Below are 20368 nucleotides of genomic sequence, written 5' to 3'. Positions count from 1 at the left end.
CGCGGACCTCCCCAGCTAGGCCCTTGGCCCAGCTGCCTGGGTGTCCCCACTTCCTGCCACTCCCTGCGTGCTCGGGACGGCCCCACGCTCGCAGCCCCGAGCCCAACCGACTCCCTTTCTCCACCTTGGATGCTGCTCGCTCAGGCCAAGGCAGGACAATAGGGGACATTGCGCGTTTGCATACCGAGTCAGCCTAGCCGGCAAGAAGTAGGTGCCCGAAGGCAGAAATCGAGTGCCCACTGCATGGCATCCGCGTGAGGGTCACAGCCGAGCGCCCTGCCCCGGACGACCACAGGGCTCTGCCATCGCCAGCCTTCCTGACGCGGCGTTCAGGCTCTTTAGCGTCTAAAACAAAGACTAATTCGAGACAACCCCCCCGCCGTCCGCCCCCCGCCCGCCCTGGTTCCCAGAGTAGAGGGACTGGGCACATAGCGGAGAGGAACCCAGACAGACTCCGAACGGGTCCAAGTCACCACTGAGGCCTAAACCTCGCAGACACTTTGAAAAAGTCACCCTGGGCTATATTCCAGGCAGGGGGTAAGGGTCAAGACACAAGAGTATTTCCAACTTGCCAAACTGCCCATTTCTCTTGCTGCTTTCCCTACCACCCCCTCACCTGTTGTTACTGGCCAAGTTGAAATTCCAGGTTAGATTAACTCAGCTCCACCCATCTGGTCTGACTGCCAGGCTAGAGTGCCCACAACTGCCTTCCACCTACCCGGGTTGCTTTGGAGAAGGGTAGGTCTGTACCCTCCCTACGCACGGGCAAGTCCTGGCAGAAACAGCCACAGGGTAGACTAGCCTGACCAGTTTGGGCGGTGCTCACCCAGCCAGGTACCTGGCATGCGTCGTGGCTGAAGCTAGCAACTCAGCCAGAACTGGAAAAAGAGCATTCGGCCGGCTGCCTATTTGTATGTGTTGGGGGCGGGGGGGGGGGGGGGGGGTAACTGATCTCAAACAGCGCCTGCAGTCCAGAAAGCTCTAGGCAGTTAGTTGAAACAGCCAGAGTTGTCTGGGACTTCCCTCTGGCAAGCCTGATACTCGACAACCTGTGCCATAGGCCAGCTTGTCAGCTGGGTGGGTGGTGAACATGGCTGTAACATCTACTTCCTACTATGGCCTTTGGAAGGACTCAGGAGTTTCTGCTTCTGGGAAGTTGAGAGTAGCTACAGACGACAATATGGAGAAGTTGTGGTCTTGGCACATATGCACACAAATACGTGCACACACACTTACAGGCATGTACACACAGCAAAAAATAGGTGACTGTTTAAACATGTTTAATGTCTCTGAAGTGGTTACACTCATGCTGGTTACGGGATTTGCCACCCCCGCCCCCTTCACCAGCCTATTTGATAGATGAACTGGATGTGAGGTTAAGAAAACAGCTTAGGATCAGAGAATTGTGGCCTCCAGATCTGATTCTACCAGTGACCACTGACACAGCCTTGAGCAGGGTACACACAATCTTCTCAAGAGAATTCAAATAAAGTTCACTGAGTGACAAATCATTTTTTTGGGTTTCTTGTTTGTTTTTCGAGACAGTTTCTCTGTGTAGTTCTGGCTGTCCTGGAACTCACTTTGTAGACCAGGCTGGCCTCAAACTGAAAGATCGGCCTGCCCCTGCCTCCTGAGTGCCACCACACCTGGCTTCACAAATGATTTTGTTTTGTTTTGTTTTTTCAAGTTAGGGTTTCTCTGTATAGCTTTGGAGCCTGTCCCGGAACTCACTCTGTAGACCAGGCTGGTCTTGAACTCTCAGAGATCTTCGTGCCTCTCTCTCCCACGTGCTAGGATTAAAGAAGTGTGCCACCACCGCCCGGCAATGTAATTCTTTGGCTTAGATAACCTGATGGAGTGATGGTGTGTGTTCACCAGGATGGAATACAGGGATGCTTGTGGCCAGCCGTGTGGGGTGAGCAGATGAGGCCTGGTGGCAGGCCTCCATGAGGAGGAGCTCAGGGCTGGGGAGGTGAGAGATAGGAGGTGTCAGAATGAGCCTTGGGGCACATCAGCCCAAGAGCAGTCAAGCTGGGTGGCAAAGATTGAGCCACCTGAAAGGAAGGGACCAGGCCTGGCAGAAGAGCTACCTGGCAAGCCATCCCAACCACTCCTCTTTCTGGAACTTTAAATCTCATTTCTTCTGTGGTTTTGCCCCTGCTGCCCTGCTTCAGGTATTCTTTTCCTGCGGATAAATAAAAGTTTACCCCTCCATCCTAAGGTTCCAACAACAAACCAAAGCACAGTTCCACCAAGGTTTACACTGGGAACCCCTGAGTGTATTGGACTTACTTACAGAATGTTGTTGAGGGGTTCCTGGAAGGAACATGGGTGACCCCAAAGCAGCAGCTGCACTTCACTCAACAGGAATGACTCCTGAACCAGTCGAGTAGATGAAGACCCTCTGTTAACATTACCAATTTATATACTCTAGCACCTCCCACTTGCAATTAGGGCAGAACTGAGTACAATTGGCTGCGAGGAGGAGCTTGAAGCTTGGGTGAGGGGCCAATAACCCCAACCCCAACTTCTATGAGGAACAATCAACACGCTGAATCTTGATGGGCTCTTGCAAACAGGCCCAGCTCATCTGATGCAAGTGGTCACTTTCTACTCAGAGGACTGAGGTCATCAACATACCCCTCCACCTTCTAGATTCTTGAAAACCCTTTGGGACTGGGCATAAATGCCAATTCTTCCAAGAAGGATGCCAGGGTTCCTTCCCACCCTTCACCCACACTCCCTTCAGAGAACAGTTATTCATGCTATAACTGTTTGCGTACTTCCTTTCTCACCACCAGGCCAGCTCTGAAGGGCCAGGGCCACACTGTTCTTTCTCCTTTGTCACCTCAGACCTAGCACCAGATCAGCGTGTGTTGAAAGAAGAAGAAACGGGTCAATTGTGCCAACCAATGAAGTATCCAGAAACCACTAGAACCCATAGACTTCCCGGTTTCTTCCCTGACTAGCGTCCAGCCTGCCAAATCCTTCAAGGGTGCCTCAAATGAAGTCCGAAATGCTCAGGTCTCAGCCTTGGGGTTTCCAGCCTTCTGTGCTGTGGTTTTATTCCCATGCTGGCTCAGGCCAGATGAGCAGCTGAAGAAGGATGAGCAAGAACCGCAGCTCTGTGCAGGGCTTCAAGATAATTGCAGTCCAGGGGCTGCAGTATTGCTGACACTGAGCAGTTACGATCCAGGTCACCCGAACCCCTTCCAATCTGGCCTAGCAATCTTAAAAAAAATCACTTATTGTGTGTGTTATATGTGTGGGCACACAAGTGCATGTGGAGGTCAGAGGACAACTTGTGAGAGTCCATTCTCTCTTTCTACCTTGTACATCCTAGGCATTGAATTCAGGTCATCAGGCTCGGTGGCAAGCACCTTCACCTGCTGAGCCACATTGCCAGCCTCACTAATGTCAAAATGAAGATGTGCTGGACTGAAGAAAACACTTGGGGGGCGTTCTGCCTGTGGCAGAGGTCGTGGCCTGGCACTGATGTGCTTAGGAGAGAGTATCAGATCTGCCCTTTGTGAGCTGGCCCGGCTGGCCCTGCTGACCCACACTCCTGTAGGAATGTGTGCTCCGAAGAGGAGAGGTCAGCACGCTACTGCAGCTACCATGCGGGCTGGACCTGGACAGGGATGCACCTTACCAGGCGAAGAAGCCTTACAGACTGTGAGGATGATAGAGCAGTTTCTAGGTTTGGGCTAAGCAGTAAGAGGAGCTTCAGCTCCACTGACGAATTGAAGTTGACTTACGTGTGCCGCAGAAGGGACAGGCACCGTAACTGGATGTGAGTGCTTGTGTATATTGACCAAGATGGGGGTGGGGCACATGGCTCGATGGAAAAGGCAGGTGACCTCCAAGTCTGGTGCCCTTGGTTTATCACCAGAACTCCCACAAAGGTGAAAAGAAGGAACTGACTCCACAAAGTAGACCTCTGGCTTCCATTTGTGCATCCTGGTAAGGGTGCCCCCAATAAAATAAAGTTGTATAAACTAAAAACAATGATCAGCGACCCAGTACTGCTGGGACTGCTGAACCTGCAGAAACTTAATGTGACTAGCCTTGGAAGAGACTCCCACATCTTGTCTTCAGCTCAGATATGTGGCTGGTCGCTGAATAGGGCTTTTGATATGGCCCTGGGCTTGCTTGGTTTCACCTTCTACTTTTTTTTTTAAAGTCAATTCTGAGAGTTGAACTCAGGACTCCAGGCTTGCATATCAAGTAGCGTTACTCACCGTGACATCTCACAGACCCAGCTTGCGTGGGTTTCAAGACTGAAGATGTTGGGAAATGTACTTCCTTTTGAATATTACTCTTTAGCTATATATTCGGTAGGGGGAGGCATGAGTTTTTGTTTTTATTTGAAAGATTTGTTTATTTTTCTAAGTATTTTGCCTGAATGTAGGTATGTGCATTGTGTGTGTACCTGGTGCCCGAGGAGACAGGAAGGGGGCATCAGATCCCCTGGAGCTGGAGTTAAAGATCTTTATGAGCCACCATGTGGGTGCTGGGAATCAAATGCTGGTCCTCTACAAGAGCAGCAAGTGTCTTAACTGCTGAGGCACCTTTCCAGTCCCTATTTGTTTTTTTTTTTTTTTTTTTTTTGGTTTTTCGAGACAGGGTTTCTCCCCTATTTGTTAAAGAAGCAAACAAAACTATAATTAGCCGGCATTTGCATGGAGCTTTCTAAACACATTGTTCTGTGTGTAGAGTGTTCAGGCAGAAATCATGAAAGTGTCACTTTCCTTTGTGTGTGGCATTGTACTTTTTATTGTTTTAGAGGTAAAGTCCCTGGGGCTTAAAGGGGTAATAGCTCCAAAGTCATTTGGTTACCGAGTAACAGGAACTGCTCTACAATCCGACTCCCACTAATTGCACTAGGGCTGACGTGAAACCAAGAATGGTGTGTGTACATGAGATTCTCTGGTGGGCTCAGTGGGATCATAGAATGTGCGTGAGATTCTCTGGTGGGTTTTATGGGTCATGGAATATGTGTGAACATCTTGACTATGCTTTTGCTTTGTAGATTTCTTTTTCTTTTCTTTCTTCCTTTTTTTTTTTGGACAGGGTTTTTCTGTAGCTACGGAGACTGTCTTGGAACTAGCTCTGTAGACCAGGCTGGCCTCAAACTCATAAAGATCTGTCTGTCTCTGTCTCCTGAGTGCTGGGATTAAAGGTATGGGCCACCATCACCTGGCAGTGGATTTATTTTTCAAAAATCATTTCAAAATATTTACTTATTTTTCTGTTATATATACACATGAATGCCTCCCTACACGTACGGGTCTGGTGTTTGAGGAGGCTGGAGACGCACCAGAACTGGAGTTACAGACAGCTGTGGGTCATGCTGTGGGCACTGGGAATGAAACCCAGTGCTCTATATCCCTGAAACGTTTCTCCAGCCCTCATCTTTGTGCTTTATGACAAGATTTGAGACTTCATTTTGAATCCGAGTTGACTGAAATCGGCTGTGTTAATTGCAAGGTGAATACAAGGATAATGGCAAAGAGGTGCCATCACCTGGAAACCTTCAAGCTGAGGGGCCTGGGCAGGGGCAGGGCTCTGCTTGACTCAGAGGCCCAGGGTGACAGATGCTCAGCTTGACTAAAGGCTTGGGTGCTTCCAACAGCGATTGGCAGGATCAGTTCTGTTGCTAGTAGGAATCAGTTACATGGTACCACAGTAGTGAACAGTCCCTGGATTTCAGTGATGTCACATGACAAAAATATGTTACGTAGGGGAGAGGATGATTCTATAGCTACAGTGTTTGCTGCTAGCGTGGCACCTGGTTTTTGGATCCCCAGCACCCATGCAAAAATCCTGAATGCCCTAACACTGGGAACAACAGAGACAGGAAGATCCCTGAGGTTTTTTGGCCAACAAGCGCAGCCAATCAGTGAGCTCCAGATTCAATGAGAGATCATGTCTCAAAAAATAATGTGGAGGGGCTGGAGAGATGGCTTAGCGGTTAAGACACTTATTGCTCCTGAAACCTTCACAAAGATTCAGAACTCAGTCCCCAGCATCCATGGCCAGGCTGCTCACAACTACTAGGAGCAAGAATTCTAATTGGTATTAATAATAAAAACCCAGAGTCAGCTATCAGGGCGAAAGCTGAAGGATCAGAGAAGCAGAGCAGTCACTAGAGAGTCCTTTCCTCTACCAGTGCTCAGACCAAAAGGGGCGATCCTTTCACTAGGAATCCTCAGACTGCATCTCCAGACTGACTGCTCAGACTACCTGCTTGCTTGCCTGCCTCAGACTGCCTGCCTGCCTGCCTGCCTGCCTGCCTGCCTGCCTGCCTGCCTGCCTGCCTGCCTGCCTCAGACTGACTGCCTGCCTCAGACTGACTGCCTGAATGAGCGCCTGTCTCCTCCCACCTTTTATTCCTCTCTTCGTCCATTCACATCACTTCTGTCTCCACCTCCCTGGTGCTGGGATGAAAAGTGTAAGCCACCACCATCTGGCTCTGTTTCTCTTTGAGACTGGATCAATCTAGTGTAGCCCAGGGTGGTCTTGAATTCACAGAGATCTATCTGCCTCTGTCTCCTGAATCCTGGGATTAAAGGTGGGTGCCACCACTGCCTGGCCGCTAGTGGCTTAGCTCTGTGAATTTTAAGAATAATTTTTCAAAATTGTGTGTATGCAGGGGAGGGGTGAGTGTGGGCAGGTGATTGTGGAGGTCAGAAGAGAGCATTGGATCCCTGGAGCTGGAGTTACAAGTGGTTGTGAGCAGACAGGAGGTGATGGTGCACGCTTTCAATCCCAGCACTCAGGAGTCGGAGGCAGGTTGATCTCTGAGTTTGAGATCAGCCTTATCTATAGAGCAAGTTCTAGGACAGCCAGGGCTACACAGAGAAATCCTGTCTTGAGAGTCTCAGGTTGATAAACTATTCCCTATGCCTGCCTGTCTCTAAGGTATTACAGCGACCTGTCTTTCAGATCTGAGATGACTGCTGGCCCTAAGAGCAAGCTGCTACAACTACTTGTTTGTTTACTTACTTGTTTCTTTTCTTGAGACGCACTTTACAAAAATTACTCTTAAAAATTAGTAAGGTAGAGAGTGATAGAAGAAATCTCATGCCAACCCCTGGCCTCCACATAAACACACACACATACACACACATTTGTACACACATACACACGCATACACACACAAATATACACACATACACATACACACACAAATATACACACATACACACATGCACATACATACACACACATACACATGCACACACATGCACACACATACACATACACACACATACACACATACACACATAAACACACACATACACACATATATGTACACATATACACACACATACACACATACACATATACGCACATATACACACATACACACACATACACACAAATATACACATATACACAAATACACACACGCACACATACACGTATATTATCAGGGCCAGTGGGAGGGCTCTGGAAATAAAGGAATTTGCTGCCAAACCTGATGATCAGAGTTTGATTCCCAGGTCCTTCATAGTGGGAGGCAAGAACCAACTCTGAAAAGTTATCCTCTGGGGCTGGAAAGGTGGCTCAGAGGTAAAGAGCATTGCCTGCTCTTCCAGAGGTCCTGAGTTCAACTCCCAGCAACCACATGGTGGCTCACAACCATCTACTATGAGATCTAATGCCCTTTTCTGGTGTTCAGGCAAAATATGCAGCCAGAATACTGTATACATTATAAATAAATAACAATTTTTTTAAAAAGTTATCCTCTGACCTTCATATGGAAACACACACACACATGCGCATACACACAATCCACCCATGCACACACAAAATAAATAAAGATGTGTCGTTTTTAAAAAGTTTTTTATAATTCGGTCACAGAGCATGCCCATTGCAGGCCAGGGGAGCCCTGTTTCCATTGCCACCAGCAGCCAGGCTCCTGCAAAAGGCCACGTTTCTCTTCAATCTGGAGCACAGGGGTGGGCAAGTGAGACATCCACCCTTAAAACTTTCCCCTAAGTGCTAGCTCCCTCTCCTGCTTTTCCCTCACTGGCCCCTGCAGGTCACAACCAGGCAGAAAGGTACACTAAGTACACTCTTGCTGTATGCCTGAAGGAGTGGGGAGTCTGTTTGGTTAGCGGGATTCGTAATTGATGCACAGGGAAGGGGTGTATGGTGGATCTGTGTGGAATTCGTTAGTGCGATTCATCTCGCCCCTTTCCAGGGCCCTGCTCCTCCTGGGGGATGCATAATTGAGATTCCCTTTCTCATGGACTGTCACTCTTTACCCTAGAACAGGCCCAGAGATTTGGACTTCAGGGAAAGAATTCTGGGTCAAGAGGAGCAGGGTGGAAAGGGTGAGCGGCCTACAGGTCAAGTTCAGTAGGAATCAACGTGTGGACAGAGAATCAGCCGAAAGGGCTCAGGGTATATGAGGCACCAGGGGCTTGCCTGATGAAATCTCTATGACAATGTGGCACTTGACAGAGGCATTTCCTGCCCCTGCCTTTACCTCCCACTCATCCTTTCCGGTAAGCTCTGGTGACACTTCAGGAAGCTCTGACAAGTCCTGAGACCAGGTCTAAGCACACACTCACATCTCAGAATGTCTGTCCCTGTCTCACCCACTGGGCTGTGGACAGGACCATGCCATAACCAGTTGCTGGCTACTGGACGGAGGCTACCTTAGGGTGGGATGTCAGGATGCAAGCAGAGTGATTGGCTCAAAGACTGTAACAGAAATCTAGGCAAGGAGAAATGGAATTGTGTAGAAAGAAATATGGAGAAAGGTTTCGAGAACAGGGAAAATCCATAGCATGGAGGCTGACTGGCGAGGGGGCAGACAAAGAGGTAAAACCAAGGGGCCAGAGGAGGGGAATGGTGATGAATGCCACTGGGCTAGATATGTCTGATCTGAGGTACCGGGGACAAGCACACAGACCCAGGAAGTACAGGTAGGGTCACACCTATGCAGGGAGAGCAAAATGGCTGGGTCAGGTGCTATGAGCTGCTTCTGGGTAAACGTCAGTGTTGAACCCTCACACAAGGCCTGAATTTTTCTGTTTGGTTTGTTGTTGTTGTTGTTTTTTTTGATACAGGGTCTCTTGCTCCTCAGGTTGACCTTGAAATTGCTATGTAACTGGGGATGACTTTGAACTTTTCAATTCACTTGCCTCCACCTCCTGCATTTTGAAAGACTTATACAGAGGAGTGTGTGTGACAGGGAACAGCACAGAAATATGTATCACAATAAAATGGTGAGATTCCTAACTACATTCCTAGGGACTTTATTGGATACAGTGGAAAGTATTTTAATTTTTAGTGTGTGTGTGTCTGGTGTGTGTGTATGTGTGTGTATGTCTGTCTGTTGTGTGTCTGTGTGTGTGTGTCTGTGTGTGTCTGTGTATATATGTATGTGTGTATGTGTGTAAGCACATGTGCGCCAGGGTACATGAGTGAGGTGCAGAGGATAAATTTTAGGACTCGCTTCTTCCACCGTGGGTTCAATTCAAACTATTGGGCATGCACTTTAATCTTCGAACCATCCCTCACCTGCTGTGTGTGAAAGGACTTCACAGAAAACTATTTGTCCCCATGATCTGATGTGTCTGGGTTCCCAGGCTGCCCCTGTCCTGTCTTCTGTAAGCAGGAGATTGTATGTCTGAGACTGACATAATCAGTTTTTATATTTGGTATTCCCTTGCGCCATGTTTGTGGGGCTTCACAGCGCAGAAGCAACCGGTGCTTAGAATCCCTATGAAGATCCCATGCTTCCATTCAGCTGCCGTGCCCATCTATGACATTACCCCTTCTCTCTATACATGGAGACGCTTCCCCTAGATGCCCGAGTTCCCATTCTGGATCCTCAAGGTATTAGTATTGTGACTGTTGTAAGATTAAGTCACATCCTACTTCCTATCTGCAGAGATGAAACTAAAGATATACCTTTGCAGAATGACCAAATAAGCCACCCTATGCAAAGCCCTGTCTCAGACCTTGGTACTCAGTAGGCACTCAAATGCCCACCCTCCCACCCCCAGGCTGATCCTTACCTCCTCTTCCAGCTTCACAGAGAAATGATCTTAGTGTTTAAACCATTCGTAACCATGACAACCAGCACTCACATATCAATAATCAATTACTTAGAGTGGGTGGTCTAATATACTACTTGGGCAGCCAGGTGCTAGATATAAGATGAGGTGGTGGCTCCCCATTTGGGGGTGACAGTTCATCTTTTTGTTTGTTTGTTTAGTTTTTCAAGACAGGGTTTCTCTGTGTCATTCTGGCTGTAGACCAGGTTGGCCTTGAACTCACAGATCCACCTGCCTCTGCCTCCCGAGTGCCGGGATTAAACTTGTGCACCACCACTACCTGGCCTGGTTCCCTTCTTTTTATGGTCAATCAAAACTAAGCTGTATCAGCTCCACTCTAAGCTGCCCTGGACTTGTCTCCTCTCAGGCTCTCCGCTCTTTCCATCCCAGCCTGTCTGTTTCTTTCACTCTGCAATTCCCTACCTCACAGACAAGCCTTTGATTTTGGCCTTTTGGGTATCAGCAGGGCAGTCCTCTGTAGAGCCTGGGAGGTAACGCAGCCAGTTGGGAGTTAGTTTCAGAGTCCTGCTTCTCAAAGTACAGGCCATGAATTTGAAGCAGTGGTCCCACTCAGAGTTTCAAGCAGGGCAATATCTTAGCAGGCCCTGGAACTACTGGTCAGAAGCTGAACTAGATGTAAGCAAACTTTCGGGGGGGGTTAGTACCCCCCGAAGTGATAAAGATGGAGATGCTGCTAGCTGACATCAGAGGAGCACAGGCCTTCCTCACTGAACGGGGAGGGGAACTTCCAAAAGTGCTCACAGCAGGGGATCCAGTCACATGTGCCACTCCAGCACTGTTCCTGGGGAGACACTGTATCCTGTCATAGTGTGCCTGTCATGATCCAGGGATGGAAGTCACCAGCCCATGTTGCCATGTCTCCTCATGTCTTCTGCAGGACTGGATTAATGGTGACAAGACTAGACTATGGCCCATTGCCGTTCCAGACTACAATACAATGTGATTGTAATATCTCCTTGTGGAAAAGCATAGAATTATTAATGAATCAAAATCTGTAAGGCAGGAAGTAGGGTGTCAAAGACATGAAGAGGCCACAGGAGAAATAAGAGATTGGCCACTCAAACAGCACCACACAGTGGGCCACGCTGACAGGCAGGTTCTGCCCAGATCCACAGACCCATAAGGGACCTCGCGGCTGCTAGGAGGGAAGGGAGAAGAAAGCCCAGAAACAGCCGCTTGGTGGAGAAGTTGCTGCTCACCTCCACAGCAGGTAATGCAGAGGAAGCTGAAGAGGTTTCTGGGGGCACAAGGAGGCTGTCCTCGGCCAAGATCCTTCTCCGGAAGTAAGCAGGTAAATTGCTTCATGTGGGATACCAGGAGTTGGGTTCCTGTGAGCACTTCTTAGATGTAGGCACCAATGTCAAAACAGGCAAAAACTTGAGGATTAGGGAGGGTTGCCACATGTAGCAAATAAAATAAAAGATATTCAATTGAATTTGAACACCAGATAAAACACAAAGAATTTCTTTATGTGGAGAGTATATCCATATCTAGTCAAACACCCAGCTCAGGACAGTCTCTTGCTAAACCTGGAATTCACTGATTGGCTAGAGTAGCTGGCCAGGCAAATCCCCAAATCCTATCCCTGTCTTCAGCCCTGGAATTCCAGGAGCACGCCCTCTGGGCCTTTCTCATGGGTACTGTGGGTCCCAGCGCAGGTTTTCAAGCTTACACAGCAAGCACCTCACCCCCTGAGACATCTCTCCAGCCCCCACCTTATTTTTGAGTTTAGAACAGAAACAGAGTTTGTTATGTTAGTGTCGAGGTGGGGCAGTCTTTGGTGGCATATTGTTTGCTTTGTCAAATGTTTTGCTCTACAGGGGTGGAGACTCCCAGTGTGGTTTTACATTGAGAGTTAAGGAATGCATATTGTTACAGCAATGCTGTTTTGATCATTAGGAGCTGGGTCTCTGAAGAAACAAACTGTCTCTTAGTCCAGAGCAATGCAATCCTATTTAACTAGACAAACTGTTTTCACGTAAGCAGGCACTGACTCCCAGAGCCACAGAATAAAGTGAGCTAGCTGTTTACCTTAGTAGGTAATATTTCAAAGTATACAATCAAATCCTACTTACCATTAGCAGCCTAAATTAAAAGAGAAAATATTTGCCAAAGAAATGAATAGAAAACATTCTATTTTGCCTAAAAGGCAAGAAGGAAAAGAACAATAGAGAAGAAACACCAAGGACTAGCGAAGGTGTGATTAGTAAAATATAATAACTGTATCACAGTCCAATGCACTCAGAGTCCATAATTATTTTACACTTTTCACTGTTCTTTAATATTGAACATTTAGGCTTCTAGGGGTTTGGGGCTATAAACAGACCTTCCATGAGGAATCATGTGCCTGGGCTTTTATATACCACTTTCTTGGAAGTGCAGGCACTTAGATGATATCAAATCTTTTTAAGGTCCTGCTAAACATTTCTAACTCACTTCCCAAAAGTATACACAAGTTTATGTTCTGTCCAGGGAAGGAACATGTTAGTGGGCTCTGGAGATAGAGACGGCTCAGCTGTTAGAGTGCAGACTGCTCTTGCAGAGGACTGAGTTCGGGTCCCAGCACCCACATGGGACAGCTCACAATACCCTGTAATTCCAGCTCCAGGGGCTCTGACGCCCTTCTGTGATTTACACAGACACCTGTACTCAAGTGCAAACACACAACACACACACACACACACACACATACACACAGTCATTTTACGAAGAAAAGTTATTTTTGAAAACTTTCTATTTTCATTTTGTGAGTTGTCACTTTTAATTGTACACATCAAAGGGGACCAGTGAGGTGGCTCAGCGTAGAAAGGTGCTTCCTGCACAGGCCTGGTGACTTGAGTTCCATCCCTGGGACCCGTGAGAAGACGGTAGGAGAGAACCAACTCTCCCAAGCTTTCCTGCGGCCTCCACAAGCACTCCCATCCTCCACATCTTACACACACACAAGTCAATAAAAATAAATCTTTAAATAAGCCATCTTTTTTTAAAAAAAAAAGATGTTAGGCAGATGCGGAGGCACATGCCTTTCATCCCAGACTTGGGGGATGGGGAGGGGAGCAGAAGCAGGTAGATCTCTATGAGTTGAAGCCAGCCTGGTCTACCCAGGCCAACCAGAGCTACGTAGTGAGACCCTGTCTCAATATATAAATAAACAAATAAAATAATAAAGTGGAGAGTGATTGAGGAAGACATCTGACATTGATCTCTGGCCTCCACACACATGAACACATGTGTACACATATGCTTACACATGCATGTGAACACATGAACATGCACATACACCAAATGCACACACACGTACATATAACGACAAGCGGAAAATCAATGCCTTTAAGTAGTTCCTCAGAAAAGGAAGCAAACTCTGATTGGTCTAATAGAGAGAATGAGATTTCATGTATAGGCCTTACCAAATTCTGATTGGCCTAATAGTGTGACAGAGATGCACTGGCCCCACCCCCAGATTCTGGCTGAAAGGACTAGAATGCTCCACCCCAGGGTCACATTCTGAGTTTAAGGGACAGTCAGATTGGAAACCAATGCTTCCGGAGCAGCTGCCAGTTGGGGTGGGCATGTAGGCCTTTGAGGTCTGCTGCTTTCCAGGTCAACTAGATACGGTGATCTCTGGCTATGTGTTTTAGATGACCTGCCTAACTGATCCTCAGTTTGTATGTCTACAAAATGGGAGGGTTTAATGTCTGCTGCAAAGGCTGTAATTGAAGGAGAGCATAAATGAAAGTATTAATGTTAGCAGGGTAGTAGTGGCGCATGCCTTTAATCCCAGCACTTGGGAGGCAGAGGCAGGTGGATCTCTGTGAGTTCGAGACCAGCCTGGTCTAAGGCCCCAAAGCTACAGAAAAACCCTGTCTCAAAAAAAAAAAAAAAAAAAAAAAAAAGAAGGAAAGTATTAATGTCGCAAAAAGCATATAGAATACTCTTGTTAGAGTCTGGGAATCTGAGTGGTGGCAGCATTGAATCTGATCCATGGAATAACCTTGGCAACACGGGACCTCATGCAACTACGGGTTTCTTTCTAAGCTCTGTCAATCTTGTACATTCATTTAGCTTGGAGTTCGTTAGGCAGGTATAGGTGTAAGTGCCTGGGGAGTCCTAGCCAGAGGCTCATGGCAGTGGACAAGAGCCAACAGATCTGGGTTGGGTCAGGCCATTTGGTCATTTCTACTTTGAAAGGTGGCTGACTTCCAGGAGCCAAAACCGGTTCTCAGGAAAATGTGCTTTTGCATTTAAACAAGCCTCAATAAATATTCTTATCTGAGTCATGTCCTTGGAGAGTGGTCTTATACAGAGCTCAAGATCTGTCAGGAATTCCTCATTTGAGATTGCTTCTGTCTAAGCCACGTTATTCTGAATATTCCCAATCAGTCATTTTATTCTCTATCCTTTGAAAGAGAGCTTAATTTTAGAAAGCAGTCAAAAATAATTTTGAGAGACACAAGAGAAAGAGGTATAGTCAAGCTTTGGTTAGACATTTATTTTTCTTAAGTACAGATATCACTTGTGACATTCATGTGCCCTGCAACCCATCAGACTCCAGTGCCCAACACACAGCCACTTGACATATCCTTGTTGAATGGCAAAAACAGTCCAACTCTACAGGGACCCACAGAATGGCTCCAAGGAACTCTGAAAAGACTTTTGGGCAATAGCAGTCTCTTTGGGACTAATAAATCCTAGTTAATATGCTAGCTAGAAATTTGCTATTTCTACACATATGATCAAGGAGAGAACTGTAGCAATTCTTTACCCATTAGTGAGGCTAAGCCTGGGTTGTCTCCAAAGGCACACACTAATCACTGACATTGGACAAAAGCAGACATTCTGGGATGGATTATTCTAGCTGACAGCCCACAGCACATCTTGGAATCCCTAGTAAAGACGGGCCTAAGCAGCCCCTTCTCGTAGGACGACTGCAGGACACTAGCATTAACCCAGACTTGCAGAAGAGCTGAGGCATATGCTTCCACACCTTCATGCATTTCAGGATTTGGAGTTAAGCAGCTCTCTGGGTGGAGTGCACTGGCCGGCCATCAGGCCCTGGGTGGTTTTGGTTTTAAAACTCTTTCCTTAGCTGGGCAGTGGTAGTGCATGCCTTTACTCCCAGCACTCGGAGAGGTAGAAGCAGGGGAATCTCTGTGGGTTCGAGGTCAGCCAAGTCTACAAAGTGAGTTCCAGTACAGCCAGGACTGTTACAAAGAGAAACCCTGTCTCAAAAAACAAAAACAAAATTTCCTATTTTAAAATTTTTAAAAATGTGTTTATGTTCACCACACACATGCCTGGTGCTCTCGGAGGGCAAAAGAGGTGCACTAGACCCCTGGGAACTGGGGGTCTGCATGGGTGTGAGCCACCATATGGGTGCTGGGAACCAAATCCAAGTCCTTTGCAAGAGCAAAAGTGCTTTTAGCTGCTGAGCCATGTCTCCAACCCCACTGGGGAAAACTCCTTACGTGCTACCCCTTGGTCTTTGCTTCTTTATGTGTCTACTTACCTGGCACCCCTAAAATCTTGCACTCTGATCTGAGGAGAAACAGAGTGAGAGGGGTGGAGTCCCCGCTGGCAAACACCAGGAGAAGCAAGGGTCTACAGATGGAACAGAGCGCCTGTAGGGGCAGCAGAATCCCAGCTTGAACAGACAAAAAAGAAAAGGAAACAAAAAAAAAAAAAAAAAAAAACAACAGCTTAAACCCAACTGCTCCTGGCTGTGCAGCCAGTCCCTGCACACGGGTCATCTGAGGGCACACTCGGGGCGCCCAGCCAGCCACTAGGCAGGAAGGAAGCTGCAGTGAATGCCTGCCGGCCTCCTGGCCCAGCCCTCCACCTTCTGAGCGAGTCCAATATCCACCCCTTTGCAAGGTAGACCATGGGACCTCATGGGCTCCTTATAGACCAAGCAGCCTGCTCTGGCCTCAAGCACAGCCTGCACGGTGCTACCTGGGGCAGCACACAAGGGTGCAACAATGGACGAGCAACCACGACCCTGGTCCCTCCTTTTTGAAATCCTTGGAGCCATCGTGTAAAGTTACTTTGCCTGCAACTTTTAAACAAACAGAAGCTCAAACTAAAGCAGCAGCCAGGATTTGCACTCAGGCTCACGCTGTCCACACCCGAGCCCTCGTCTACTCCAATGCCACTTCCTCATTGGAAGTCAGCATTTGAGCATGAGATGAGAGACTTTGACGATAGTCTGAGTTTATAGAAACTTAAAATAGAGAGGTCCAAGGACTTGCCTAAGGGTACCCCCTTTGCCTGGGTTCTCATGCCAGCTACCACCATGTACAGAGGTTCCTTGCTATGGGGTAACATTTGCTGGAGAGGCTTAGTTGTAGGCAATCCAACACCCACAGGCACTGCAAGCAGGGCTCCAGATCAGACAAGAGAGAGCACTGCATGAACACCAACCCCAAGATGTACCAGCTTAGTCGTAGAGGATAGTCAAATTCTGAACAGCACTGACATACAGATTTCTGTCTTTCTCATATGAAAGAATTTAGGGCTGGGTTGCATTGGGTTGATGCTACATTTCTCCGGGGTCAGGGTCCAGACTACTCTTGTCTTCTGCAGCCCCCACCTTATAGGTTCTTCATCTGCTCCTCAGGGTCAGTTGGGGATGGGGGTGTCTAGGAGTAGGATCTAAATATTCATTCCTTTTTTCATTCTCTTTCCTTTCTTTCTTTGAGGCAGGATCTCACATAGCCCAGACTAGCCTTCAACTCACTGTGGCTGAGGATGACTTTGAACTGATCCCCCGTCCTCCACCTCCTGAGTGCTGGGACTATAGACATGCCCTACCCCACCGGGCAATAGTCCATGCAGGGATTGCACCTAGGACCCTGGGCATGCTAGGCAAGCACTCTATCAACTGAGCTTCATCCCAAGTGCCCAGAGCATACACTTCTGTTCATCTTCTGTGTCTACCCATGTGCTCTAAAGCTCTGTCACATGGTCTAACCTAGAGTCTGCTCACAGCCTTGGGTAGCAGGCCCATAGCATGCTGCTGGCAGCGGAAAGAGGTAGCAGCTGCAGGACACTGCATTGCTTACTACAGGGCCCTTCTCATGCTCTGTCTACTTCTCCTTTTCTCGTTTTCTTCTTTCCCTTTGCCCAGTGCTTCCTGGATTGGTCACTTGTGTGTGCTAAGCCCTGGAGCTACAGACAGGAGTTGGGGTGGCTCACATGTAAACCCCGCAGAGGACCAGAGGACCAAGCCGGGCAGAAGGCAGTTCTTCATGAGTTCAAGACCAGTCAGGCCTACAAAGGGAGACCCTGTCTCAAAACAAAAAACAAAGTGTCTTCTTGGGGCCGGAGAGATGGCTCGGTGGTTAAGAGCATATGCCGCTCTTCAAGAGGATGGAGGTTCCATTCTGGCACCTTAAATGCCAGCTCACAACTGTCTGGAACACTAGTCCTCTCTCTCTCTCTCTCTCTCTCTCTCTCTCTCTCTCTCTCTCTCTCTCTGTGTGTGTGTGTGTGTGTGTGTGTGTGTGTGTGTGCATGTGGCGGGGGACCAATCCTCCTCTGGCTTCCAAGGGCACTGCATACACTTGGTACATAGACATGCATACAGATAAAACACCTGCACACACAGAATAAAATAAAAAAGTGCTAATAAAGATGTGAGGAAAGACATCTTGATGGAATAGTAAGACAAACGCATCCTTCAGGAATACCAAGCACAGCACCTGGGCCAGCTGGGGTGGGAGTGGGTCAAGGCTTCTGAAGACGCTGCTGCTGTGACGGTGGCTGGGAGGTGGGAGGGCATCGGGGGCAGCACCTGCAGCCCAAGCAGCAGGCACATGGGAGGACGGGAGGGCTCTGATGGTCATGGACACTGGACCCAGGGGGTCCCCACAAGGTCAGGAGTGTGGTTGCCTTATAGAATTGGGACCTGAAAGTCACAGAAGGGGAAGAGCCTGGTGGGAATGAGGTTCAGAGAGCAGTAGGAAAATCAGGAGAATGGGAAGAGGCAGATGGTGGCCTCCAGGGTGGGGTGAGTGAAAGGGAGGTCAGAGGCCCCACGTCTTCCAGCTGGAAAGGCCAGAGGGATGACTTAGCACAGATGCCAGGAGACATGGTCTGCTCTTAACCACTCAGCACTCTCTTCCTTGAGCCTGGGAGTAGGACATGCCGTGTGCTGTCCTTCCTCCTAGCTGCTCTGGAGGGGACGCACATGGGCCTAATTCATTGTCGCCCTAGGGAATCATAGGAACTCTGTATATAGAAGCTCTAGGCTAAACCAACCAAATCTACAGATGCCACCCAAGGCCAGGGCATAGTGACTCAGACGTGTAGTCCCAGCACTCGGAGGAACTGAGGCGACGAATTGCTGAGAGTTCAAAGTCAGCCTGGGTTATATCATGGGCTCCAGGCCAGCGTTCGGGGTGAGACCCTTTGTGACACCTCTGGAGGCCAGGGTAGTGAGCCTGTCGCAAAACAGACGTACACAGGAAGTTCCCTCAGCTCACTGGTTCCCAGTAGAGGCTTGGACTCTAAAAACCCATCTGTCATGGCTATCTGCCATTCCTTTGGAGAAGCAGTGAACGAATACCCTTCCTGTTTTGGGGGGCAGACTCTCCTTGGTTGAAGTGCCCCTCCTAAAGTCTCCCTAGAGGCAGGGAGATCACTCTCTTAACAACTTCCTGGGTCCTCGCAAGCACTGGGCCCTGAAACTTACACCTCCCACTAACTTGTTTTGGTTTGCAGGGAAAGACTCTGGGTAATTCCTCAGTGCCAAGGCACATGCAGAAGGAGGAGAGCACAGCTTTTATTGACAGGATATAGGTACAACCACTAAATCACAACAAAGGTGTCTTCCTAGGTGAGGAGCCTAGTGGCTGATTTGTAGGAAGCAACACTTTCAAATAAGTATTTTTAAGAATTCATGTGTACATGTCATATCTATGTGAGTTTTTGGCAACATCGGAAAACAAATACATGATCACTCAGACAGAAGAAAGACAAATGAGACAAGGATAGACCAACAGAAACAAATACTTCAGTCAACTGAGGTGGGAAAAGGGAGTCAGGCCAGTAGGCAGAAAGTGGAGCGTGCTAAGCGAAGGTCCAAGAAGAGAGTGAGCCAGAGAAGGCTGAGGTAATCCTTCCTCAACACTGCAAGCTACTCCCTCCTTGTTTTCCCAGGGAGGGTGGCATTGTCATAGGGCAGCCTCCCTCACCTGAAGCTCTTCCCTCTTCGTCTGAGAATTTCCACTGCATCAGAAACAGCTCTGGAGCAGCGTGCTTCGCCTCACCATCTTTAAAGAAGCACTGCTTTTTTTTTTAAAGAAGTATCTTTTTTTTTCTAAATTAATTTTGTATACACATACCAGAAGAGAGCACCAGACTCATTATAGATGGTTGTGAGCCACCATGTAGTTGCTGGGACTTGAACTCAGGCCCTCTGGAAGAGCAGCCCATGCTTTTAACCCCTGAGCCATCTCTCCAGACCAGCTAAGGACTGGATTTTTGAGTGTTTTGTTTGTTTCTATGGCTGTGCACCAGATGCGTGCAGTGCCCATAGAGGCCAGTAGAGGGCGTCAGATGCCCTGGAACTGGAGTTAGAGGCAGTCGGGAGTTGCCTGCTGTGGAAGGCAGAGCTGAATTTAACTCAGGCTTTTTTCTGAGCCAGGGTCTCAGGCTGGCCTTGAACTCAAGAAACCCACCTGCTATCTCCCAAGTGTTGGGATTAAACGGGTTTCAGCATGCCAACCCAGGATTGCATTCTTTTTTTTCTAAATTGTATTGATTTTTATTGAGTTCTACATTTTTCTCTGCTCCCCTCCCTCATTCTTTTGTTTTTTAATTTATTTTTTTAAAAAAAAACTATCTTTTCTCATTTTACATATCAATCTCAGTTCCCACTCCCTCTCCTCCTGCCGCTCCCTTCACCTTTCCCCTCCTATCTCCCCCCCACTCCTCAGAGAGGGTAAGGATTCCACTGGGAAGTCAACAAGTCTAGCACACTGCTTTGAGGCAGGACCAAGGCACTCCTGACTATATCTAAGCTGAGGCTGAGCAAGGTATCCCTCCACAGAGAAGGGGCTCCAAAAAGCTGAGACCAGGGTTTATCCCTACTGCTTGTACTGAATTTTTAGGAGTGCATTCTTAAATCTATAAATCTGCTTTCTGCATCTGGCCTTAGGCTTCCTCTTGGAGCGGGGGACACAGCACCCAAAAGCCTCCCCATTCACTCTTCAGAATAGTCACCCATTTCTCTGAGAGGCTGTCCAGCTCACTCAGGCTCCTTCCACCCT

The 20368-nt window shown here is 48.0% G+C and overlaps 1 protein-coding gene across 1 annotated transcript in view; it reads right to left on the bottom strand.

The window, feature by feature from the left end:
* Nucleotides 1–472, bottom strand: part of Tet3 (tet methylcytosine dioxygenase 3) — a 103893-nt gene extending 103421 nt beyond the window's left edge. The window contains exon 1 of the mRNA XM_038318291.1: nt 185–472. The gene's annotated coding sequence lies outside the window, so the exon portion shown is untranslated. The remainder of the gene's footprint in view (nt 1–184) is intronic.
* Between the last annotated feature and the right edge of the window lie 19896 nt (nt 473–20368).

Source organism: Arvicola amphibius, chromosome 2 (assembly GCF_903992535.2).
Source record: "Arvicola amphibius chromosome 2, mArvAmp1.2, whole genome shotgun sequence".
Taxonomy (NCBI): domain Eukaryota; kingdom Metazoa; phylum Chordata; class Mammalia; order Rodentia; family Cricetidae; genus Arvicola; species Arvicola amphibius.
Note: the sequence above shows the minus strand (reverse complement) of the source record. Positions and strands in the feature narration are given on the sequence as shown.